Source organism: Corapipo altera, unplaced genomic scaffold (assembly GCF_003945725.1).
Source record: "Corapipo altera isolate COAL_440 unplaced genomic scaffold, ASM394572v1 2b, whole genome shotgun sequence".
Lineage (NCBI taxonomy): Eukaryota > Metazoa > Chordata > Aves > Passeriformes > Pipridae > Corapipo > Corapipo altera.
In genome coordinates, this window is record NW_020884874.1 from 9,145,410 (window position 1) to 9,171,886 (window position 26,477).

General features: G+C 38.6%; 1 protein-coding gene across 5 annotated transcripts in view; it reads right to left on the minus strand.

Annotated features, from left to right (window-relative positions):
* WASF1 (WAS protein family member 1) overlaps positions 1–26,234 on the minus strand; it is an 85,440-nt gene extending 59,206 nt beyond the window's left edge. The window contains exons 1-2 of one of the 5 annotated variants that reach the window (XM_027634142.1): positions 25,916–26,011; positions 25,086–25,247 (exon numbers count right to left, since the gene is read on the minus strand). The gene's annotated coding sequence lies outside the window, so the exon portion shown is untranslated. The other 4 variants (XM_027634141.1, XM_027634147.1, XM_027634146.1 and 1 more) reach the window with 4 other exon arrangements.
* Positions 26,235–26,477: the final 243 nt, after the last annotated feature.

Consider the following 26,477-nt stretch of genomic DNA (forward strand, 5'->3'; position numbering starts at 1 on the left):
TGGAAAGGTGCTTGAAGGACCATCCTCACTTTATACCTCAGTGAGTCTGTACATTTCAGTACATAATACATAATTTTATTAAAGCACTAGAAGCAAGATCAAACGAAAGCATGCTGTCTTTTCCACAAGTGGTCCAAACCGCATCATGCATATTTCTTACAGGGAACAATGCTATCTTCCTCCTACTATGCATAGCTCTCAGCTGCTCATCTCTCCTTTTTCCAGTCTTTGAGCACAGTAAATTGAAAATCAGAACTGAAAGAAAAGTCAAACCAATACACAAATAAAACACCCCTCTGTAAAGAAAGACAAAATCCATGTATTTCAAATAATTATGCTTCTCTAAGGATTTGCAATCAACTAAAATTCCAGCCATTCACCTAGAATTAAATAATTAATTCAGGCTGAACAGTATGGGTTTTAATTGTTTTGACTATTTTGTGAGTATAAAAATCAGAAACACAACTATTGCATTTGGACTACGCAGGAGTTCAGCTTTTTCACAGCAGGTTACCTCTCCTTAAAAACCTTAAACCTTGTCAATACACGGGCAGCATAAAAATTCTCAGTTTCCATATATTTGTTCCTGTTTTGAAACGCTGAGAAAACCCCAAAATTTGCATGTAAATTACATATAACTATGTACATTTTGCTGTGCTAAAGTATGTAAGTTCTACTCTACCTTCCAATTCTACTATAAAATGTAAATGCAACTGAAGTGCTTTGTGCAACTCAAAACAATAGTTTCCTTGGACATGCAATTTTGGCCACTTCAGGTCTTCAACTAATTTGCTGATTTTCAAAACAACTCAGATAACACTGATTTAAAAAGTAATTTAGTTTCCTGACTCCTCCATTACTATATTTAATGAACATGAAAGTGAAACCACTTTTACTAGAGCATAAATTACGTTTTCATGCAGTTGGTAAGATTCGCTTCTTTATAGCCCCAGACGTTGCCAAACCAGTATTTACGGATTTTACTCAATATTATTAGAAGGGAGAGAATGTATTTACAATCTCTTTAAACAAGAGTTTTGAATGCTGTTTTTTAATTTTTCTTTTCATTTTTAGAGTAACATAACCCATGGTTAGAATGAGAAGTTTCAGAAACACCTTTCACAGGGACAGAAAATGAGAAGGAAAGAATATTATTTGTAATCTTCTTTTCTTTTCGCCTGAGTAACTGTTTCTCCTCTGCATTTCAATTCTGTTTTGGCAGCTCAGATCTCTGATTCTTCCTTCTCCCAGTCACCAAAAAGTTACATGTTGCTGGGTGAAGAGAAGGCATTATGTCACCTGGAGTGCCAAAAGCACAGAAAAGTTCTGTGATCTGTTGTCAAAGCTTCTGCAGTCAACATTAGGACTAATAGAAAAGGTGGAGAGGTAAATGGGATCATTCATTTTTGAAGACTCCTGTTGCTTTCCTGCTGGCAACATTTTCTGTGTATATACATATAGAACTTAACTTTCTAAGTCACTCAGTTTTTTTCCCCGTGTTCTCTATCTGTTTAAACTAGCCAGAAAATGATAAGATTAACAAATATTGTACACAACATAAATTGCCTAAAGTCGTACTTACTAAAGTTATTTAGGTGTTCACTTTTATTTTACTGAAAGATACTTATGATATCTCTTTTGTTTGTGGAAATAAAAAGATGAGTAACTACTAGTCTTTTAAAACAATTATGGAGGTGGGGAGAGTAAGTCTTGAATTCACATAATCTGAGAGAATTCTACAAAACTTATGGTATTTCAAATGTATTTTAACAACTGTTACTGTCATTGCATAAAATACAGAAAATAGAACTATTTGCTATATTTAGAAGGACACATGCTAATACACACAAACCCTGCTTTTCAAGATTTCAATCAAGCTGCTGACAATAATTGTCTGAAACTAAAGGAGGCGTAGCTATAATTACCTGTAAATGTGAAAAACATGTTTTAAAGTCTTTTACTTCAAAACCATATATACTAATATGATACATTTATTACAGAAGAACAAGTAAATTTAGACCTACATGCAAATGTGTGCATAACTACACACCAGGTCACTCAGTGAAGGAATTATAATTTCATTGGCTGCATAATTTCATGCCAGCTTCTGAAAACATAGAATCATAAGATGCTCACAACCCAAAACCACCCACCATTCCAGAAGATGATGTGCCGCAACAAGATTTTCAGTGTTATCTCATTCCTCCTCCTTCCCCCACCTCCCACCCATTTTCTAAGGGAGGAGAAAATACAGAACAGAACAGCAACAACAGTCTTCTGTGATAACCAGCATTAAAAACAAGCAAAAGAAGCCCACATGCTATAACTACCAGAGGTATGAAAAGCCATGAAAATGTATCATCTTATAGGACAGCCAATGTGACACCAGCTGAAACGAAAGCTAGTTAGCAGCTAAGATAAAGGGATTTGATTATTCAAGACAGTTCATTTACTGCAGTCATGAAAATGGATCAGCACAGAGGAAAACTATCCTTACCCCAATGACAGCCTCTCCATGTTATTGCCAAGGAAAAGAGAGAGCAGTGGAACTTAGGTACTTTTGTTTTATAAATAGAAAGCAAGTACTGATCTAGGAGTTACTTCATGTTTGCTGACTTTTCACTGTTAGTTTGCAAGCACCAAGGTAAACCTGGGCTTCTTCTTAAGGAGAAACATTTTCTTTTGCTGCAATGTCCCTACGTTATTACATCTGCAGATAAAACAGACAGAGTTGTTCCTTATGGATGTGCAGTGGTAAGAATCCTTAGCTGAAGAAATTCCAAACAACAGGAGTAGAAGGTAGGTGCATTATTACAGTCCCTCAAAACACTGCAGTTACAGGAGGTTAAGGTGCTTGGATCACTCCATCATACTGACCCCATTCATGGCAATTAGCAAGAATCCTTACTCATTTTACATCACGTCTGATGAACGCACAGATCTAAAATTCACAGGGAGACACAGAATCACAGTAACATTTCTTTGGACGGACCCCCAGAAGTCATCTAGGTCCCCATTTAAATGAGGATTATTACCAGCACTAAACCAGGGCAACCTTGGCTATAATTCATCACGGTCTAGAAAGGATGAAGACTACAATCTCTCTGAGCAACCTGTTCCAGTGCTGCACTATTCTCCTAAAATCTTTCCCAAAGGTCTAAGGAAGTCTACATTTGCACATTTAAAAGCTCATTTTAGTAGAAAAACAAGCAGGAATCTGTTGGTGCTTCTGCTGTACTGCACATGTGCAATTAGCAACAGTTCTGCCAGAAATATACCGATCTCGTGTTTTAGAAGTGAGCACAGGACAAGAAGGCGTCTGTAAGAAACATCCCCTATAGTTGAAGCCATACAGCTCATATGGAAAACATGGAGAAAAGCCTGTCCATGATAGGTTTCGAGAAAAACAGAGGTCCTGTACAGCTAAAGGAATTTGTCTTACTATTCAAATTAAAAACTGTACCTTACAGAAAGAGATCACTTCTGATGACTTCACTTCTAATTTGTAGCCTACCTCACTTAAGGCTTCTGTCAGTAAGCAACCTGTCCATTAAATGCCCACTGTTGACTGGTTAAGTTATCTTTGACTTTTGTTAGTGAAACACCCAAGTGACGCTCCCTGCATGCTTTTCAGTCTTTTTTTTTGCCATTGAAACTGTAGACTATAACAACAACACCTGTTCCTGTCAGGAAAAAAGAATCAAACCAAACCACGCCACAAACACAACACAGAAAGAGCCCCTTCCCTCAATTACAACTAAACTAGGTTATAAAATTCCAGGTTTAGTATCAAAGAATCCTTTGAGACATATGATGTTTATGTTAGTACTGTTCTGTAACCTACAATTTTGCAACTGTCTGAAATTAAATTCTGAATGAAAAAATGAAAAATAATAATTTTGATATTAGGGCATAAGGAGTCTGGAGAGTTGACTCTTCTTCCAAGCTTTTCACAGTGTTAATTTAAGCAGTCCACAAAGGCTCTCCATTCCTTTAGCTTTTGCATGTGAAAGAAAACATGTATTTCCCATGTTTCTCACATGTTTTACTAAACCCAGTTAAGCCCTAAAGTACATAAATACCTTTAAACAAAAGATGCTGCATAAACAGAATTTTTGGAAGACCAAACTACAATACAAACTGCAGAAATATTTCACAGCAAAGAAGAAAGTAAACATCTGAGTTGTACTGTTTGACTTTTTCTTTATAAAATATTTGTGATATAAAAGTTGGCAACATTTTCTATATCTTATTTTGAAAAGTACATATTTCCTTCTTTATGTTAGGATAAGAAATATTCTGCTCCTTTACACACATACACAAAAAAACCCCTCCAATTCAACTTCCATAAATATCCAGTATCTCTCTGCAGCAGTTGCTTATGCATCAAAAGCCACCCTCGAAATGATGCTGCCCACACATAATGATTACTCATTTAAACCAGAAAGTGAAACTTTAAAATAAGGGTGAACACTATCTTTATAGCAAAAGAAATCGAAACAAAAAAAGCCCAAAGAGTTTAAGTCAAAAATTACATTTGTGGTCATAGCCTGAGAACTTCAGCTTCTTTTTCCTAACTGACCATCAAAGAAAATTAACTGTGGCCTGTGTGCTGAGTACCAAAGATATTAGTGTATATCAGGTTTCCAACTAAAAGGAGTTTTCTTTCCAAAAGGTTTTGAGTTTCTCTGAAGAGTAATTCATGACAGCAACAGACTGGTGTTCACAAAACATTTGACTCAAAATCAGTCCATTTTCATGCCTTAAGCTTAAGAATTTCAAATCATACATGCATGCATATCTCCCATTTGAGTGCCCAGTTCTCATGCACTGCAGCAGCTGCTTCTTTCATGCTCCAAGACCCCAAATTCAGATGCCATTGGTTGGCCTGATTAGCCCTACCAGCATTGCCTGCTGCTTAGCATCACAGAGCATAGGAGAGGTCATTAGACTGCAGTACAGAAAAAAAATAAATTACCCAATCTCCACCCTTCTCCACTGCATGAGCTTTGGCGGGGCTTGTTTTGGAGCTATACCAGTCCCTCAGATGATTTTCCACTACTCACACATGAACACCCTCTGCTTAGCTCAGTCTTCTCCTCAGTCAACCTGAAGCAGTTTGGTTCTGTTTGCATGTACCTTAATGTTTACCTATATATTAAAATATCTCTCTTTTTTTCTTTTTATTTTGTGTGTATTCATATACATATCTTACTGTTGAATCAATCTGAAAGTACTTCTGTCTTTAAATAGATTGTATGTTCCACGTTCCCAACCCCCAAACACCAATTCATAGCAATTCCTTCCTGCACAAAATATTGGAGACAGAACAACATTGAAATAATTGTATGTGCTCAAAGGTTTTGTTTGCTTTTGCTGTGGTAATTACTACATTTTGCATCCAACTACACTTAGTAAAACTAAATTAATACCAAATGGTTAAGGTCTGGCATTAATCTTTATTAAGATAACATCACTTCCCCTATGTACAATGCGAAACTGAATCACCTGTAGCTTCAAAAGAGCACATACTAGTTACTGTCTTTTCCATACCTTTGAACTTACATGGCAAAAAAGCTTGTAAATTAAATTTACATCTAGGGAATTCCCTAAACATCCAGGCTAGGGACATGTCACATTTTCTCATTTATGTACCTAACTGAAGTGCTTATCTGGTGACATATCAAAAGGCAGAATTGTTTTTCATTTTGCCTCTTTTCTTCCCCCTCCTGCCCTCTTTTTTGCTTTAATGCTCACTTTTGCTTTTCTCCTGATGCTGTTTCAGGTTTCATCAAAATGACTCTGGCTAAGGAGAACATCGATAACCGGGAAAAGAGACCTCTCTCCCTCAAACTCTGAACTTTGGTGTAGTACTAAATAACAACATAAAATGGACAAAATTATCTGAAATCCCTATACTACAGTAATATTTGATCTGCCTCAGAGATTACCATAATTTGCTTTGGCTGCTAAGCAACAAATTAAATATGATTTGGTATATTTAAGTACATTACTCCTCCTACCGCTCTTCTGAATGAAAAAATACAGATATAATACTGCTGTTGTCACAGAGCAGTAGTGTTGAGGAAAGGTCCTGTATTTCAGCAGGTGTACTAACTGTACACAGATACATATTTTTTTGCCTTGAAGTAAAAATGAGGAAATATAGAAAACACAATGTCCTACAAAGTCCTACAATCTATTTCCGGAGTCACTATTGTTTGGACTGTCATTACAGTTTTGCCTAAATTAGGCAGCTCCTGGCAAAATAATAGGTAAGACAAACATAAGATGGATAAGTAATTCCACCTGGGGCTCTCTGTTTGAGATCAACTACTTTACTGGGAATTCATCACTTCATTCGAAGATTTTACACACGTGGACATTACACTTCCAGCTGAGAAAAATCAACTGAACAAAACCAACCTTTACTATCTATCAAAAATGCCCTCTGCCCAGAAATCAGAAGCACAACACTACCCTTTCAATTGCAATATGCTATGACTGTAACAAAGCACACAGAGACAAAAATTTTAATGCAAAGTTTGGGTAAAAGTGCAGTGAAATTACAACTGACCTTTGCTTTCCAGTTTACACGTACTACAAATTCATGGATTCACAGAATGGTTTGGTTTGGAAGAGACCTCTACAGATCCCCTACACCAACACCCCTGCCATGGACAGGGACAGCTTCCACTAGACAAGGCTGCTCAAAGCCCCACCCAAGCCAAACTCAAACACTCCCAGAGACAGAGCACGCACACTTTCTCTGGACAACCTGTTTCAGTGCCTCACTACCTTCACAGTGAAGAATTTCTTCCTAGTATCTAATCTAAACTCTCTTTCAGTTTTAAACCATTCCCCCTCATCCTATCACAATATGCCCTTGTAAAATGTCCCTCTCCAGCTCTCTTGTAGCCCCCTTTAGGTACTGGAAGGTGCTGTAAGGTCTGCCTGGAGCCTTCTCTTCTCCAGGCTGAGCATCCCCAACTCTCTCAGTCTGTCTTCACAGGAAAGTTGCTCCAGCCCTCTGATCATCTCCATGGCCCTCCTCTGGACTTGCTCTAGCAGGTGCACATCCTTCTTGTGCTGGGGACCCCAGAGCTGGATGCAGTACTCCAAGTGGAGTTGCAAGAGAGCGGAGTAGAGGGGCAGAATAAACTCCCTCAACCTGCTGGTCACACTTGTTTTGATGCAGCCCAGGACACAGACAGCTTCCTGGGCTGCAAGTGCTCATGGCTGGGTCACATTGAGCTTCCCCTCAACCAATACCTCCAAGTCCTCCTCAGGGCTGCTCTCAATCTCTGCCCAGCCTGAACTTGGGCTTGGAATTGCCCCAACCCGGGTGCACTTGGCCCCATCGAGCTTCACGAGGATCAGAAAGACAGTTTCTCAGCATGCACGAGACCACCCATATCTATGCACCTTCAATTTAAAACACAAAATAAAATACTGGGATAGATGGAAAACAACCTTTGAATTTGGAAAATGAAAGGAACAGCCAGCTTCCTTTCACATCCTTAAAACAACTATGTTCAATATGAATTGAAAGCAAGTAACAGCATCTGGTGTGTGGGCAGGATGTATGCTTTGCTACTACCAGTGTTTGTCATGTGCCTAGTGAATATAAGCACTTTAGGTCTTTATGTTGCAGTATTAATTGGTAAAATAGTAACAAAACCATCAGAATCGCAGGAAAGTTATTTTGTATACATATTAGTATCTATTTTCCAGAGCAAAATAATAATGCATTCTTCATCTCAGTTGCAGTAACTTTCTGTGCACTCATTATTCAAATTATTTGCTATTACTGTCATTACAAGATGAACATTAGACTGTAGTAACAACTTGGTGAGGAATATTTTCTTTATTTATCCACATCAGTATGATGGATGCCTTTAATTTCAGCTGCAATATTAAAAAGAAATAAACTACTAGATTAGGTTGTCAGAAAATGTCTTTTAAAATTTTTATGAACGTATTAAGAAAAATTAATTTCTTCACACACAAATCTATCAGACCTCATTCCTCCACTTCCTGTTTAAACTATCTTCAAAAGAAATACTTAACATGATAAGAGGCTTAGTTTGACCTCATTATTTATGTAAAAAGAATCTCAATATTAACTGTATTAATCAAAACAAAGTATGACAATAATTGTGTTTGAAATACATGGGTATAAAGCAGGTTTTACTGCAAATACTCACAGTGTAACATTGTTTTTGACATATCTGTTCATTTTTCCTCCTTTGAAAACTGCTGATATTTACAACCCCAAAAAGCAGGTATTTATTCATTTATTAAAAAGATTCAATACAGATAATATATAGTGAGACAGTCTCCTGAGATGACATCCATGAAGGCCAACACAGACTAATACCGTGTTAAAGTGGTTGTATAACCACTGTTGGTGCTACTGCTAAGAAATTCCAGAATTTTCACCGCTGTACACTTGTGCAGTAGCAGTAACTTCTCATGACTATAAAGATGAAAATTAAATGAGACGTATTTCTTTTCTTGTTACAAGAAAAGTTTGGAAATTTGGCCTTCTTCTTTAGGATACAAATCTAAAGAAGCACTTCTTTGGCTACTGGGCCTTCAAGATGTTAAGGGCTATTTTTTTTTTCACTTTGCCAAGTCCTTGACTCCTGAGTCATCTTTAAATTACCACGGATTGTAACCAGAGTTGTACAGAACATCCAGGTCTGATCCTATTTTGACTTGTTACGAAAAAAATAAAATCTAAACAAAAAAAAGCCCATACAAAACTCCACACCCAAACTCATCGTATAATTGTAAAAGAAATGACATGGAGAAACTTGAAGAATGAATCATCTGAAACTCTGAAGTATAAGGAGGTAAGGTTGACAGGTGACTGGCCGAGTGGCAGCCCTGCTAAGAAGGACCTGAGGGTTGCAACAGACCCTAAGCTGAAGACAAGTCAACAAGGCTTTTTCATCATGAGTAAGGCAAATGGCACACTAGGCTGTACTAGGAGGAAAAATAACAAGACAGAAACAAGAACAAAACAAAGTTACCATCTCACCTCTAACTCAATACTAGTAAGGAAATACCTAGAATACTGGTATTTTGGGTTCTGATTTCAAAAAGACTATTAGGAAACTAGAGAGGGTCCTCCTGGATGGCAAAGGGCTGAGAGCTCACAGCCTCCAAGACGACTAGGCAAGCTAGATCATTTCAGCCAAAAGGACTCAGGAGCAATTTAATAGCAAATGACATAGTTCTGAGTTGAGCAGGGGTTTGGTCATCACGACTATGGTTTTATCTCATGAAAAGACTTTAAAATTGTTAAGAGATTAAAAGAATAGGTAAAGGCAGATACAGAAAAATTTTTCCAAGTGTTATGATAATTATCTATGAATTATAGGACTATCTTCTCTTAATTAAGTTGTGCTCAATACAAAATGAAACAGGAAGGAAGTCTGGAATTACCTCTAAAATAAAATGTGTCCCATCACCAGAAGCATATAATATACAAAGAAATGCTCTGAACTAAACCAGTCCTGATGATGTATTAAAGGATTACTTTGTCAGAAGAACATAATGCAAAACAAACTCCCTCCCTCCCTCAAGCATTACTTTAACTTTTTGTCATAAACTATGCATTTAATTCTTCTGGAAAAATAAACAATTGCAGATGTCTGTCTGATATGGCATCAGATTACTGGTAACTTACTTACGCATGCAAACTGCTTATTTGATTTTAGAACAATCCCTACTGTCTTACAGAACCAACAGCATAACAATCTTATTTCACTTTAAATGTCACTATTACTGCCTATTTTATTTCAAAATCCCTCATCCCTAAGTTCATTATTAAAGCTTCTTCATCTATGATGTCATATTTACAATTAAGAATTTAATTTAAAGAATTCACAGAATAGGGTGTCTGAAACAACTATTTACCAGAATTATTTTCTTCTGAAAAACAGTCCTTATTTCAGAAGAATAAGGACCAGTTACAGCTATGATTTTAGAAAGAACATTCTGTGTCAAATTCTCATCGGAATTATTTCTGACAAAAGCCCAACTGATCTGTGAAGGCCAATTTAAAATCTACATAGATGCCTTATTTTCTTACTCTGTTAGTTTAAAACTAAGCATACTGTGATGAAAATGAAAAAGACTACTTCTACCTTGAAAGAGAAACCTAAGGAATTCCCTCCAGCCACTAAGCTTGACCAGTCTCCTTGTTTTTATAAGCAGTCTGATTCTATTGAAATCAATTGCAAAGCCCCCTTGATTTCACATGTGCAGAAACAGATTTGATGGCAATTCTTGGAAAAGTTTGGCATAAATCTGCAATGAATACTTAAGTAGCAATTTGACAACCGCTTTTTAAGCAGTACAAATAGAAATTCTGCAGCTTTGTTCCCTGTGTTTCTAATTTGAGCATGCAGGTAAAATTGTGTGAAAAGAACAGAATATTAATCCAAGTAAAACATATACAGCAAACAAAACCAAAAAGACCTTAGATGAGTACCCAATCCCACATACTATAACACCATACAACTTCAGGGTGCCTTGAATGCAAGAACCATCAGCAGGGACTGCTTAACAAAATTGGTACTGCAAGAATTTCTTGACTATCTACATTCTTACAAGCTATTTCTGAAATTCAATGAGCCTACTTAGAATATTACATCCATATAGAATCCACACTTTTTTCAAAATAGACACACAGACACAGTCTCTGCCTCAAGTTCAGTGTCAACAGTGCAAGAATTTTGTACAACATATTAGCCTAAGTTAGTAATAAAGTTTCAGATTGCATAATGTACTTAAAATCAGACACTGCTGAGGTTTTGTGCAGGTTGTTAACATAAGGCACTGAAGCCTTATACCCACACTGGCTCTGCAAAACCTTGTGTTGCTATCTCTAAGGAAAAAAGCATCTGCCAGAAGGTAAAATGAAAACCTAATTGATACTCTAAGAATGTAGAATGAATGGTAATGGCTAATCAGATATTACTCTGTTGTAAGATTGTTTGTAAATTCAGGTGTTTTTCTTTCCTTAAATAAGACCCCTATTTAGGATGGATCCGCAGTTTGTTCCTCTGCATCCTTACTATTTTTGTTACCTTTCTTTGCTTACTTTTCTCCCTTCACTTCTGTTTTCAATCATATTTTCCACTGATTTTATTTGTGTACAGGTTTTTATTTCCCAGAAGAAAGGTTATTTTCCTTTTCCCTAACTGCTGTTCTCCATTTCTTCTCAAATGTACAGATCCTCATGTTAGACATTTCTTCCAAAGCTCCTTTACCTTTCACTTTTTTCCTAAATTGTTTATCTACACACCAGATTTATCTTCCTTCCCCCTTTTCCAGCTCCCAGATTGACTTCCTCCTCCTAGCATGTCTTCTATCATTTCAATCCTCTCCACAGTACATACCATCTATGTCTATATATATATATAGATATATATAAAGCTCTCTATCAACATTCAATACATCATTAAAGAAAACCTTGAGAATTTTACTACCAATTTCAAAAGGGTAGGGGCTTTTAATAATTTAGTAGAAAAATGAGCAGTTTTTAAAGTTAATTTTCCTAAGGGAGAAATCATACAGAAGCCTCCAATGCCCTTCAAACTCAGTAGGCATTTGAAAAAAATCACAAATGCCTTTTTTTTTCTGTTCCATCTGACTCCTCTTTACAGTTTCTTGCTGCACTGCTTCACTCATCTTATCTTAGTGATTAACTTCTGTGCCTTCACAAATAATGCCATCTATTGATCCCACTCATCCATATGTCTTGCAGCTTTATCACACCAGGATGTGATCACACACAACTACGGACACCATCATTGTCATTCCATCCTGAAAGGAACCAAAAAAACCTCTCTCTTTTGCACTCATGGAAGACTGACCACAACGGGGTTTCCTCATGTTTGCAGAACTGTTGTCCTCTTGATGTCAGTAAAACAAATTGCTAAGCACGAAGTAGATAGAACACACTTTGAAAACAAAAAAAAATAAGTGGATTCAGAGTATTACTGACTAGTCTGCATTCTTGTTTCAGCCTTTCAGGTGAAGGAAAGGGGGCATTTTGTTGATGGTTTTTTAGCTACAAGCTTTCACTTGCCTCTTAGATTGTGATTTGGTTTTTTTCTTCATCAGTAATCATCTGTTTTCTTCCCAAAGACCTATCACTAAGCTTGGGAAAAGAACTTTGAAATCTTCCCATCCCATTCCCAACCACAGCTCACCTATGCTAGAAAGCTAAGTAGCTGTGTTAGCACAAGAGGCTCTGGAACCAAATTTTTTCCTCTTGTGACAAAACTGCTTTATCCATAGTCTGTAATTGAAAAGAAAAGGAATATGACAAGGTTTACATTCTGACTTTTCACTTTGAAATTTTCTAATAACTACCAATGAAAAAAACCAAATACACTGAGAAGTAAGCAAATACCAAGCTGCCTTTTTCAGGAAGAATAATGTATTCTCTGAAAGAAGCACAAGTTTATTGAAAGACAGGATTTCACTTGAACATGTGAACTGGCATATAAGGGAAAAACAAATTGTGAGTAAAGATGTTATTTTGCACACCATCTTAGCAGATTTCAAGAGTGGATTTTATTTTGCTGAATCTGGCTCATTACCAAAAAGCTGTAATACTTTAAAAAATGGTTTCTTAAAACATCTACATAAATTATGTTATAATGGTGATTTAGCAATATCCAGAAATGAGACTATTATTGCAGACAACAACACTCGAGGTTTCCTCTAATTTGGTGGAAGAATTTTTAAGACTCAGTTGGGGACCTGAGCAAATTTCTTTCAGAATGTAACTGCCACACATGATGCTGAGACTGTTTGTTGTTCTTGTTTGTAATTTTCCTCTGCTTTTCCAAATCCTATTTTTCACCTGTTAAGCCTCATTTCTAGTTATTGGTTTCCAGCCAAACAGGGTTTTTCTCTGTTTTAGCACTCCAACCTTTAAAATATTTGAAAAAGTGATAAGACTCACAACTACAAAAAAAAATGGAAATTCTTTATTACAATTTATTTAGCAATTAGAAAAAAAATTCAAGCAATAACTTTAGTTTACAACTCACTAAAATGATTAAGCTGTTAAAATGATTCAGCCTTCCACATACTCACATTAAAGTGACCCACCAATGTAAGCAAGCACAGCTTGACACTAGCTGTAAGAGTTTGTAATACATTTACTTGCCTAGCCTTGTGTATGATATCTACATACCAAAACAAGTCCTGCATGTTATCATTCTACTTGATTATGCAGACAAGACTTACCTCTACCACAAAGAGAACAAAGCATTTTATTTACCACCTCACTTAGTAAGGAATGAAAAGGTAAGAACTGTGAACAGTAACTTCTTCCACAACTGAGGATGCTGTCCCTTGCTCAAACTAGATACTACCTTAGCACTGCCATTTTGTAGAAAAGAGAAGACAATGGTGAGATGAGGAAAAAAAAAATCAAGACAAATTAAATGTTTATTAGCGTTCATCTGACACAAAAAGCAGACAAGTACAGTGTAATAAGCAACAACATCTACTAAGAAGAGTTTAAATTATTTTTAAATTATTTTTAATTAGTTTTGCTTACTTTTTTTAATTTTTTTTTGCTTATTTTTATCTAAAAGCTCAAAAAGTAGAAATCAACATCTTGTCAATGTCTGCTAAAACATGCTGTCAACCCATGTCACTTTTTATTGTTTGGAGTAGAGTTATTTTTAGAAGAATTATATTTAGGACTGAGTTAAATTAACCTATTCACATTGCACACTACTGCTTAATACTTCTGACAGTAGCTGTTGTCTTTCTTTTATGGTCAACTTCAAAAAACCCCATTAAGAAAACAACACTCCTGAGATCAGAGAGTAGAGCTCTAGAAGTTGTTTAATGGCTGAGTGAATGCAACTACTATCTCAAGCACTAACATGGATTGCAGAGGTCAGCAAGGGCTGAAGTGAAATGTTCACTTCAATTAGTTTCTAATACCTGAAGTTCAAAATGTTCTGACAAAGAGTAACTCATGAATTCCGTGAAATATCCATTATATACACATCACAACAGAACGTTAAAGTGACTGAGGGCTCTTCAGCTACTAAAAAGCAGCAGTCAGACAACATCCATGGAGATCTCTTTCTCCATGACAGCAGCTGTCAATCTTAAGGGCTTTTAATGTTGCACTGAAGTACAGTGACCCCTTTGGCTCTCTCCAGGGCCATTTTGGGTAGGAATGACAGACCATGGATGGCAAAGCGCTGAGGTGAGAAGGCATTAGATGGCATTCTCTCTAAGGGAAGCTCATCACTGTCCTTTAGGAAAGCAACATTTTCAGGTATCTTCCTTTCTCTACTGAAAGCAGACAGTGAACTTGTCGCCTCGCCACATTCCTCATTCTCAGTTGTGTCGTATGGGTATGGACAGAGGTACAACTGAGCAAGGACAGTCAAACCAAGCCGGTGTTTCTCAAACTGCTGCAAACAGATTTTCAGCAGCTTCAAAGGAAGTTTCTAAAACTACTAGTTTTAGAAAAAGTTCTAGTTACACTCTTATTAGCTGCCTTCATAGCAGTGGAGGCTTGCAGCACACCACCAGACTCAGGAAGAAAAGCTTAAGGATATCAGGCACTGAAAATGGCGGAACAACACAGAGAGGTGTTGAATTTTCTACTCAAAGGTCCTCCATCGCCTGTAGAAATAGATCACCTTCCTAAAATCACGCTCCATTGCAATAAAAAAGCTGACAGTAAAACAGCACTTACAGAGGTGCCATATTTAGAAGACTGAGAGGAAAATAGCATGACTTTAAACTTAACGTGCCCATGAAAGAACATGATCTTTCTAAGACTGGAGTTTGGGTGAAGGAGAAAAGTTTGTAATCACACATGAAACATGGTTCCACAGTCTAAACATTCTCATTTCCCTATCAAACCATGATATGACAATTACTGGTCACCATAATTTTTATCTGTCCCCGAACAGCACTCAAGACTACTAATATGCTATAAAACAAATTCACAGTACTCAAAATGCATCTAACAACTTTGCTTCACTCAATACTGAAATATCAGGAGGACTGGAGGTACACAAAAAAAAAGAAAAGAACACCACCAGTGTTTATTTTGAGGCATACTCAGTTTTTCTATTAAGTATGTTAAGAAAGAGACACCATGACTCCATTTCCACAGACCCAAGAGTGTCAGCTTTCATTTAAAAGATACATTTTTTCACTGCCACATAGATGGCTTTATTCTCACAAAAAAGCAGACAAAAAAACCCACACCGAAACAAAAAACCAAAATTTATGGGTTGTGTCAAGCAACTTTCCTTTACATACCATTTGGTCACATATGACCATACTATTAAAGCCTAGATCTAATAAAACATTTACAATAGATCTGCCTGGACACCTGAAGACAGGTATCTGTTCAGATGTCCGGAAATGAACCAGCACTGCCTCAGTCCCATCATATGCCCACAGCAGTATAGACCACCTTTCAGAGAAGAATCCTCATTTAAGCTTCTAGACTATCAACACACAGTATGATATGAATCTAAAAAAATCTATGAATGACAGTAAAGACAAGTGAATTTTATATTCCATTCCTCTTCTAGTTTTCACCTGACAGATTTAAACCTATAGGCAATCTTCTTTATTCACTGAAGATGAACACAGCTGCTTACATTCATTCCTTCAAAGAATGAAGGAGTTGCCCTTATTTTCCTCTTAAAAAATGCTGGCCAGGAGACAGAGTACCCATCTTTGATATTAGGTCTGGCCCCTACAAAGCAGAAACATCTTCCTTGGCTTTCTGGAAGTTCAAAGCATGTCTCCCACCTCCCGTGGGGGAAAATGCATATATTAAAAATACATTATAGACAAACACAAATTGGAAGACTATTCACCTTCCCTTTGCTGTTGTTCCACTAAGCACAAAACAATTCAAGATTCACAAGAGCAGAAAAAGAGCAAGCATTAGTGTATGACTCAGTAGTTAGGACACACAATACATCCTCCAGATCTTACATTTTTTTAAATAGATCTGCATGTCACTTATTAAATCTTATCTCCAAGGCTTGCATAATTCTACCCAAAATTAACACACGCACAACAGTGAGACCACCATGTACCAGTTATAAATTTTCATGAAGAAAGTTAAAAGAAAAACCCCACACCAATCTGAACAACAATATGATTATTATAATTACAATCAAGTGCTTCATTGTCTGTTTTAAGTATTCTAAAATGTCTGCATTTTTCAAAGGGCTCTAACTCTGCGCATTTTCTTTCTATAAGACTCCAGATATTTCAACATTCCAAAAGTCATACACAATATATATTTTTCTGAAGTGTTTCTTTTGAATCAAAGTACTGTTCTCACGTACAGGTGAATCAGGCTTCTCCACAATCCTTTCAACAACAATGTCCAAAGGGTTGCTCTTCTTTCAACATGAAATCAAAGCCATCTATCATTTTGTCTGCAACTCCAGCTTAGAGGTAGCTGAGTACTCTAAAAATAAAGCTAACAAATGTGTATTAGGACTAAAAAAACATTAATGTCTTGAAAATTAATAAACTGCAAAATTGTATATATGCAAGCTGCAAGTAAAAAAAACCCAAAATAAAACAGATGAGAAGCCTCATGTTGCAAGTCAGACTTTTCAGAAAGGTGAGAAATCAATGTTAAAAACCTACAGTGTACATTTGAAAGTTTTGAAACACAAGCTTGTGAATTTATGAAAAAGGATACATAAAACAGGTAGAAAAGAATCTGTTCTTAGAAGTCTTTCTCAGACTACTAGAAGGTTAGCATGGAGCAGAGTCCTTAGGTCTCTCTAGGAAACATGCATCAAAAGAAAAACTGACCAAAAAACAGAACATCGACATCCAACATGTTTTACGACTGTATCATATAGTTCTTACGATTTTCTTTTCCAACTGTCTCTATGTTAAAACCATACCCTTACCTCTTTGCTTAATAAAGTAAACCTTTTTTTCTAAAAAGATTCTTTCTGTAATGACACAGAAGGTTTCAAAGAAAAAATTACTATTAATAAAGAAGCTCATTATAATCAAGAATGGACTAGAATATCTACAATCAGCGTATTGTTTGGGATTCCAAAAACCTGAAACACTTGCTTCTTACTACATTCAGGCTCAAAAATCAGATTTGGTAGCCAGTGCTTCATATGCAAGCACTGAGCTAGGGGAAAACACATTTCTGAAAATACTCAGACACAGAAGATGACCCATTTAGATTGTTTCTATACACAAATGGCTTTGCTTTTCAATGTATTACCAGGAACAATGAAAGACAGAATTAAGGGCTGATTTTCACGGCAAGAGTCTGAAAGCATTCAAAGTAACATGGATTTTTCTCTATCAAGAAGTTATTCTACACGAAACTTCTTATCAAGTATTACTTTAGGGCAACACTAATCATTAAGTGTCTATTTCCTATGGGAACCCTCTAACATCTAAGCAGAGAGTGTGGTGAGTTGCTGTCAGAAGTCCAGAATTAAGAAAAACTTTACATCACAAAAGTATATACATTTATCAAGATGTCCCATCATTGGGCCACAGCGATCCACCACGAAAACCTCATTACGAGTATTACATGCTATACTGTACTAAGCAAATCATCAGACACTAAAAGGAATGGTCCACAGGTTTCAAGAAAATAATCTTTTCACAACACTGATCAGATGTCTAATGAATAAGCAGATAATAAACTTTTGAGGAACCCATAGTTTACTAGAAGACAATCTATAAGTCTGTTAAGAATCTATCAAATATGACAGATCTTAAGAATCAATCCCATTTACCTCAATTGCAATAGTGAGTTTGGTATATAAGGCATCAGGTAAAAACTGAGAAGAAATAAGAGTCCCTTTTCCCCTTTGATGTAATATCACTACTATAATTTTTTTTTAAGGAATACTATCAGTACTCGTAAAGATTCAAGTCATGAAGCCTGACTCTGAACCTTCCTGAAGATGAGAGAGATGACCATGTAGGAGGAATACAAACCTGTCCAGAGCTTAAAGACATGTACACTTATCATCTGGAAAAAAATAATGTATTTATCAGCAGAGTAGCCACAAGTACGGAACAGAGGTCCAGTTCTTCCCTGACGAGAACTGGACCTCTTAGTCTTATGGTATGAACAAAAATCTTCCTTCTCGCTAATAAAACTTTTTTCATTTTCTAGACTAAGAAATAAAATCTTCATTATAGGTAGAAGTAGAAAGGATAAAAGTCTAGCTAAATCGGCTCGGCACAGATAATCCCTAATATCTGATTTCCATTACTGGACATCATGGATAGTAGACAATATATTCTTTTTGGACTGAATTGGACAGAACCTCTCCCCGTATCATAGAACTTGCTGAAGGCAGATTTGCTTTATGTTCACTCCCATGGGAAACAAAAACTGTTAACTCCTTTGTAACTCAGGTTTGTTTTGGTTTACCAGACCCCTCATGCTAGCCAGAGCCACAGAATGCACTCTGTTGTCTTGCCTGCAGACACAGACAGCATTGTTTCAAGTGAGTAGTCACATCTGAAGCTTCCATAGTGCAACAGTCTTGAATCTTCATGACTATGGAGTAACATGAGTTCATTCTGCATATGACTGATACGCATATGTATTCTACCATATAATGCCATTCTTCAGCTGCACTGTAGATCCCTGCAACACCAAACACGTGTTGTATCAGTTCTGATGTGTTTTCACAGGAGTAAATTCAGATTAAATTGCAGTTCCAGAAACTTTCATTACCACTTCTACAGCACTCTAGGCCACCTATAGCTTCTCCTAAATTAATAGTAAGATAATTTTTCCTCCTGCTGTGAAGATCATCTAATCATAGAATATTTGAGGATGCCCAAGGCAATGTCAACCAGAACAGGTTGCTCAGATTATTAAGATGTAACAAATATTACTGTCTTGTATTACCACCGGAGACTAACATTGGCCAGATTGGGTAGCTGGGAGGCAGAGAAGTGAATTTTTTTCCCCCACACATTACACAATTTTTGTAAAGGCCTTGTTCCTGAAGAGAGGTTTCCAAAAAAGAGCATCTATAACAAACTCAACTTGTATTTTTAGTTGTGTTCTCAAGCCTACTAAGTTTCACAACTGCACATGGAATCACAATTGGAAAAGTTTGACAATCACAGCCTTCTCCTTTAATATTAACAAAAGGCAGAACCAGCAGAGAGTTAAAAGACCTCTATAAGCATTTCCGCACACACATTCAGTGGCTAGTGGCTGAACAAGATTTAACAAGTTAAGCATTTCCTTTTTTTACTGGAAAGCTGACTCTGCACGCCACTTTTACAAGAGCTGGTTGAACTACTTAAGTTCACACATATTATCAAGTTATAAATGACTTGTGATTTTCCTAATTTTTTTTTTTAAATTACTTGAAGGCCTGTGTTAAAATCACTACAGAATGTGCTGGTTTTGTCTTATGACAATGAGAACCTTTTGCAGAAAACTGCTTAACTGGTACAGCTGATCTGTCAGACAATCTATGTGAACCCACATCACCATTCTGAATGTGCCTGGAAGGTAAAAGATCCTCAAACCATGAACAGTCTCATGTTGTAGAAACGTATCTGACAACTTTGATTTTGGTTACTCCATAGCCATTACGTCAGAATTGACAACTGGGTGCTGCTGGACCAGCCACTTCAATATAATATTTAGCATAAATACGACCAGTAAAGTACCTTAGTGCCAAATGCTCTTCCGGTTTTCCATAACCTATGCATCTATTATGCAGGGCAGATACTAGAGAAAAGGGTTAGTCTGAAAGATGACTCCACCTCCAGAAAGGACCCTCATAAGCTTGCTGGACTGGCCTAAGACAGTTTCCTTTCATACATCAATTTACATTCATTATTTGTGTTTAAACTTGCCATCCCCATGCTACAAGCCATTTCCATATTCAATCTACTGATGTAAGAGTTTCTCTCATTATCCCCATTTTGGACTGCTTCATTTTGTGTAAAACAGTTCATTACACCAAACAGCCAGAAAATTACTCCAAAGCCCAGAAATTACAACATTTATTTCAGCTATAGAAACCTGAGAATATCTAACTGCAATGAATATTAATTTATTTGAGCAGTCATCTCCGATGAGAAAGAACAAAGTTCAAATTACTGGTTTGAAAGAAATAAAGTAAGGACTTTAAGTTGATTCTGTGTATCCAAGAGAATTAGTCTCAGTGAATGACAGACAGACATATGGATATGTACATATATGGAAAGACATACAGGTACATTCAGGGGATGCAGGGAAAGAGTCTCAATTCCCCTCTTCTCACAAAAATCATATGGCTCCAATAAATTGCCTTTTACTGATTGCAGTGGTTTTGCTTATACACTTGCTATTGGAGAGCATAAAGTCACATGTATTTTATAGTTTCCCACTCCTCACTTTTTTGATCTGTCTTTCATTTCATTGGGTAGATAATTCCAATCTTCTCATTCCCTTGAAAAACTCTGGCGTATCCATTGTATCAAACTCTCTACAACACTGTGATTTATCTCTTTTAAACTAACAGTTAATAACACATTTTAAATAACAGATAAGAACTAATGAATTTCTATACAATGGCACTTCCTTCTCTATTTTTTTCCCCACATCTGATTACAGCTATAAATTAGGTAACACTACCTTAGCATACTGTAATAATGCTTAATTTTTTTCGTTATATTAATACTGTTAATTTAGGAACTCCTAAGACATATAAATCGTATCTTATTTTCTGCTTCCTAAACACAGTTTTGCATCTACCAAGAAGCAGTTTTACCTGTCACCCGGTTGTCCTTCCACACAGCTTGCTTAGATTTCTCAAGTGATCTTTCCAGTATTTCTGAATTTGATTAAATGGTTTTGAATCCTCAGTAAATAATTCCACTTCATTAATCAAATTCTACAAATGATTAATAGAAAATACTGAACAGCTCCTGATTTTAAGACAAAACATTAAGCCTTCTCTCAGAGATTTTTGTGATCCATGAAAGTAGTTTACCTTTCACATCATGGCTTCTTTATTTAATAGCCTGGCTTGAGGAACCTTTGATTATACCTTTCAAAAGTATATTCAAATTAGAATTATATTCAAATTTAATCTGCTACGCTATTACTGCAATCAAGACCCCTGGCAGGTTAGTGAGGCACAATTGTCACTATAGAAGCAGTACTAACTACATCAGTAATACTAGTTAGTACTACTGAGTCTACCATCAGTCTTTGCTGTCATCACATACTTCTATCTACAGGTAGTTGTGATTGAAAAGGATGAGAATTACAGGTGCACGTTTTTCCATTAAGAGCACCCAATGATTTTTAGACCTGTTCCCTATGCAAGGTTTATGAGATCACTTGCAAAGTATTTGTTGGAAGCTCTCCTCCAGTAACTTAAAATCTATTGACCAATTTTCTACCAAATTGGACTCAAGTACATTGAGGTTCTCCAAATTTGTGAGAACAAGAGTCAAACAAAAACAAACACCCTATTAATACTTGCAGAAAATGAATACAGCTTACCACAGATCATGAAGAAAGGGGAAAAGACAGCACAAATGCCCTAGCTGTAATAAAAATGCTTCAACAGAATTTAATGACTTCTATTGTATGCCAAAAAAAAACACATCTGGCTTTAGAATAGATTCCTGTTTTTTAATAAGTTTCAAGTGTCATACTGTAAGGGCCTTTATAATAATTTACTTCTGCATGGAGTCTGCTGTCAGAAGACTACATTCGTGTTGTAACCATAGCATCTAACTAAAAAGTCAACCAACAGAAAGGCATAAACTCATTGAAAACTATTCATTATTTCTGCTCTTTGTTAAGTGCTTTGTTAAAACATAACTACATTTGTTATTCTGTAGTTCTTTGTGTGTATAATGTAATTTATCACACCAACAGACTAGCATAAGTAAGCTGTTTATTTAGCTTCCCACCCTCCCAAAAATACAGGCACATAATATATTTTCAGAAATGTATACACTTTTGATGGCATTTTCTGCTCTTTAACGGATAAAAAAATATTTTTAGAGAATTAAGAAACCCAATGTTAAAGATATGATAATTTATAATTATGATAATTACGTTTACATTCCTGAAAGTCTATAATTAGTTTTGCTGCCTGTCCGACCCATCATTTGTTCAGCTTGTGTTATAAGACGCAGTTCACAGCACTGCCTAAGCACTTGAGTAGTTTGAAGAGGCTGCACAGCTTCCATCCTCTAGGGAAGAAGTGGTTCTGCAAAAAAATTGCTTTGTTTGCAGTCATCTGAAATAAATACCGCAGTCTAAGTTGCTTCAGTCTTATCTTGTATGTTTCTCTCTGTGAAACCACACCTTGTAAACATGAAATATATAGCCCGTAATCTGTGTCAGACGACCTCAAGATCCCTCCCAAAAAACCTAAAGAGACTGATTCACAGATGTACTGGAACACAGAACTCTTATTGCAATCTGGCGCCTTGGTATCTTTCAGAATCCGGGACATAGTCCAAAAACACAAAAACTGGAAAAGAGGTACTATCACCCTTACAGCAGTCAGAGGCTCCAAGGTGGTAGAAAAAGCAGAACAGGAGTTACAAAAGGTGCTTCACTCTCCAAAGCAGCTAAACTAGAATACATTAAGATGCATCAGACACACAAGCAAAGTGGTTATAAAAAGGCCCAATCCAAATGCAGTAACAGTAACCTGATAACATGATACCTTTTCTCAGCAGCCAAAAGTATATGAACAAAGGAAAAAAACACTTTTCTTTCAAACACTGTATTTCCCACAGACAACAGACCCTCATATTTTAGTTCAATCCTCTGCCTGAAATGTATCATGTGTTTTTTTTTTTTTACCCTTTCCTCAAAACTGCAGACTTACAGTTCTTGGTGGATGAGAAATGAGTGTATCTGCAAGTGGGCTGATAGCAATTTAAGACTGTAAAAAAATATATATAGAGAAAAAAATAGAATAAGCAGGATTATACACATCATTTTCTGTGGGGAAGAAAAACCAAGGGAAAACATAGGGTGTGAGATAAAGCACCTCCATCCTGGAAAGCAACAAAAAAAGAGCTATGAAAGAGCAAGTAAAGGGAAAAGAAAGTAGGACAAAATATAATAAAAGCAGAGGGAAACAGATTTCATTATCAACTACAGGGAAGAAAGAGACTGAGGTGAAGGAAAATCTGTGAAATGTTGAGTTAAAACTTAATATATTTAAGCCCAGACTGTTAAGGAAATCAATCTCATACAGGAAGTTTGGGGCTGGGAGAGGTGTTTGGTGAGTGTTCCTCCACTTGGAAACTGGTTGAATCCATCCAAATTTGACAGAGAAGTAGAATTCTCAAAGAAAACTACTTAAGCAAATGATAAATTCATGAAATCAAGATGCTATGAGTGTCCAGGGGAAAAGGCACGGTAATACTTGGTATAGTATTTACCATTGGGAGTAATAACAAACAGGTGCCAAAAAGGCCCTCTTTATATGCAAAAGTGCTGTACAAAGTGGGATGCTTTTATCTTCCTTTGGAAAATCAAAGCAAGAGAAGCAAAGTGACTGCAAGGAAAAACAGCAGGGAAGAAGCTGGATGGAAAGCAAAGCCAAGTAACCCAAACCACCTTCCACCTACTACTTCAGTCTGCCTTCAAAACCAGCAGCATCCAACACATAACATAATACGTGTTGTGGAACCCAATTGAAAGAGAACATACAGCATACAGTAATCATACACACATACAGTAACCAATGAGCAGACCTTTTTAAAAAAATCTTGTGGTTTCTTTTACACCAATCAACCCCTTCTTGAAATCACAAATATGCAGTTAATAGTCAATGTGTTAACATATCTCTCTACAAATGACCAGCAGCAACTTCTCAGCTTTTCTGACAAAACCAGATTTTAGATAACTATGTATATTATCCACCTACACTTTTCAAGTGTAGTCAAGTCAGTTTTTCAAACCCAAAAGTGACACCAGCATGATTGCTGAAAATTAATCTTTGCTATCTTTGCTACCATTTAAGCAACATGAAACTTCAGTCAGTATTCCACTGAATGCCTTCACATGTGTTTGCTTACATACTAGCCTGATGGTACCAGAAATGCAACTAATTTAAATCAGTAAGTGATTTTCATAAGTTCTACAGTGAAAGCATCTAGAATCCCAGATGATTACATTATTGGCAAGCAATCTAGAGTGTTTGGACAAAACACAGGTGAACAGACTTAAGCAAACTACCAAATCTTTATGAATTAAAAATTTAAAATTCAAGGATAACAAAGCAGAATTAGTTTAATGATTTTCAACACAGTTCTCCAGACAGAATATCACAGACTGGTTGCAGAAATAGATCTCGAAATTTTTCACTTTTCGGGAGGCACACCTTTGAACTTCAGAAAACACCCAGGATCTGCATACCAAGAGAAAAAGGAATGCAGTCATATGGAATCAGTTAACAATTACTGCCAATAAACAAACTGACTGCAGTGGAAGAACCACTTTTGATATTAATAAGCAGTGATTCATTTGAAGCACCATATAGCTTTCCTTACTTAGGGATTCATCATCCATAGATTTAAGATGAAAAAGTCAACTCATTACCATATGAAATGCTAGTTGAATGTAGTATATTTCAGCTGTTGGAGATGCAAACAAAAGGTCTCAGTGCTGAAAATGTGAGACTTTTATCTAAAATTCCGATTCTAGCATACAAAGGAGAGGCATGCTTGTGTTTAATAGAACAGATCTAAATGTAGCACCTTGTTCCACTCCATGCTATAAACACTTTCTGTACGTCCTCTGCGTTTATTTTATCTTAAAAAAAAAAAATAAAATCCAAGTGGTATCTTCTCAAGCTAAGGAAACAAATCCTTCAAACCGTAACTGCTGAAAAGGGTGGAAAAATCAAACTAGAGCATTTAATCAGATTAAATGCCGCTGTGTCACAATTAGATGTCACTGTGTGCTCACTTTAATTCTGAAAGCACATGCAGCTCCAAGGGAAGTCATGGCAATGTACCGCTCCAGGTGCAAGCGCGTGCAACGCACGCACCTGGCGACACATCCAGCTCTCGGTCAGCGTTCCGTATTTCCCATTCATCCCGTCCGCGGGCGCGGCGGGCGCACAGGAAGGCGTTTTGGAGCGGGCTGGGAGAAGTTGGAACCTACGTGCTTCTCCTCGCTCCCGGCCATCCCCCGCGATCTCCGAGCGCGCCTAACAATGGTAGCAGTGTTCCAGCGAGCAGCTCTGCCCTGGGATGGGATCGAATCCCGCTCCGGTCCGCTCCGGCCGGCGAGCCCGCCGCCCGCCCGCCCCCCTGCCCCGCCAACCCCGGTGCCCGCGGCGGGGCCGCGTCCCCCGGGCGGGCAGGGGAGGGGGCGCCGCTCCCCGCACCTGGCGGCGGTGACGTCACCCGGCCCCCCGCCCGCCGCTGACCCCGGCCCCGACCGCCGCACCTTCCCCGCAGGGCGATCCTGCCGGGCGCGGGCACACGGGGCGACCAGGACAGGGAGAGGGGCAGGGACAGGGGAAGCCCCCGCGCTCCGGCACAAGTGCGGCCCCCTCCCCTCCTCCGCCTCGCAACACGCCCCTCTCCTGCCGCTGCCCGCGGGGGCGGCAGGGAGACGGGGGAAAGGGGCTCCGCGACGCGCTCTCTCCTACTTCCTTCCCTTCCTCCCTCCCTCCCTCCCTCCCTGCCGCCGCCGCCGCCCCCCGCGCGGGCGCGGACAAAGAGGAGGGGGCCAACACCTGGCGAGCGCCGGTCCCTTTGTGGGGCAGGCGCGTCCCGCAGTCCCGCCGGGGATGGGGAGCGGGGACCGGTCCCTCCCGCCCGCCCCGTGCACCGCGAGGGGAGGAGGGAGCGGGGGCTGGGGGACACTTACTCGCCTGCCCTCGCCTCGCACCTTCACGCCGCTCGCCCTCAGCCTCAGCCCCTCCCTCCGCGGCCGCGGGGGAGCTGGAAGTTCACGCGGCGCCGGCCATTCCCGGCTGGCGGCCCCGGGTGCCGGGGGGGCGGCGGCGGCGGGCGCGGAGCGTCCCCGGCGGCTTCACAATAGACACCGGGCAGCGCGCGCGTGTCCCCGTGTGTGTGTGTGTGTGTGCGTGTGTGTGTGCGCGCGCGAGGGGCGGGGCCTCACCCGGCGCGCCGAGCCGGGAGCGGGGGGAGCGCTGTTTACCCGGCGGCCGAACCCGGCCGGCCCCCCCCCCCACCGCCCGATGCTCGGGCTGGTCCACGCGCCACCGCCCCCCACCCTGCGGACGGGCAGGTGGTACAGTCCGGCCCGCCGGGCTCCCTCTCCCCGGTCGGGGAGGCGGGGCCCCGTCGCTGTGACGTAACCGAAGCCGGGTGCCGGCAGCCAATCGGCGCCGGGGGGCGGGGCTCCCCGGGGCACGGCGCGGGGCCGAGACGGCGGGAGCGCGAGGGTCTTGTGTTACCGGGCTCTC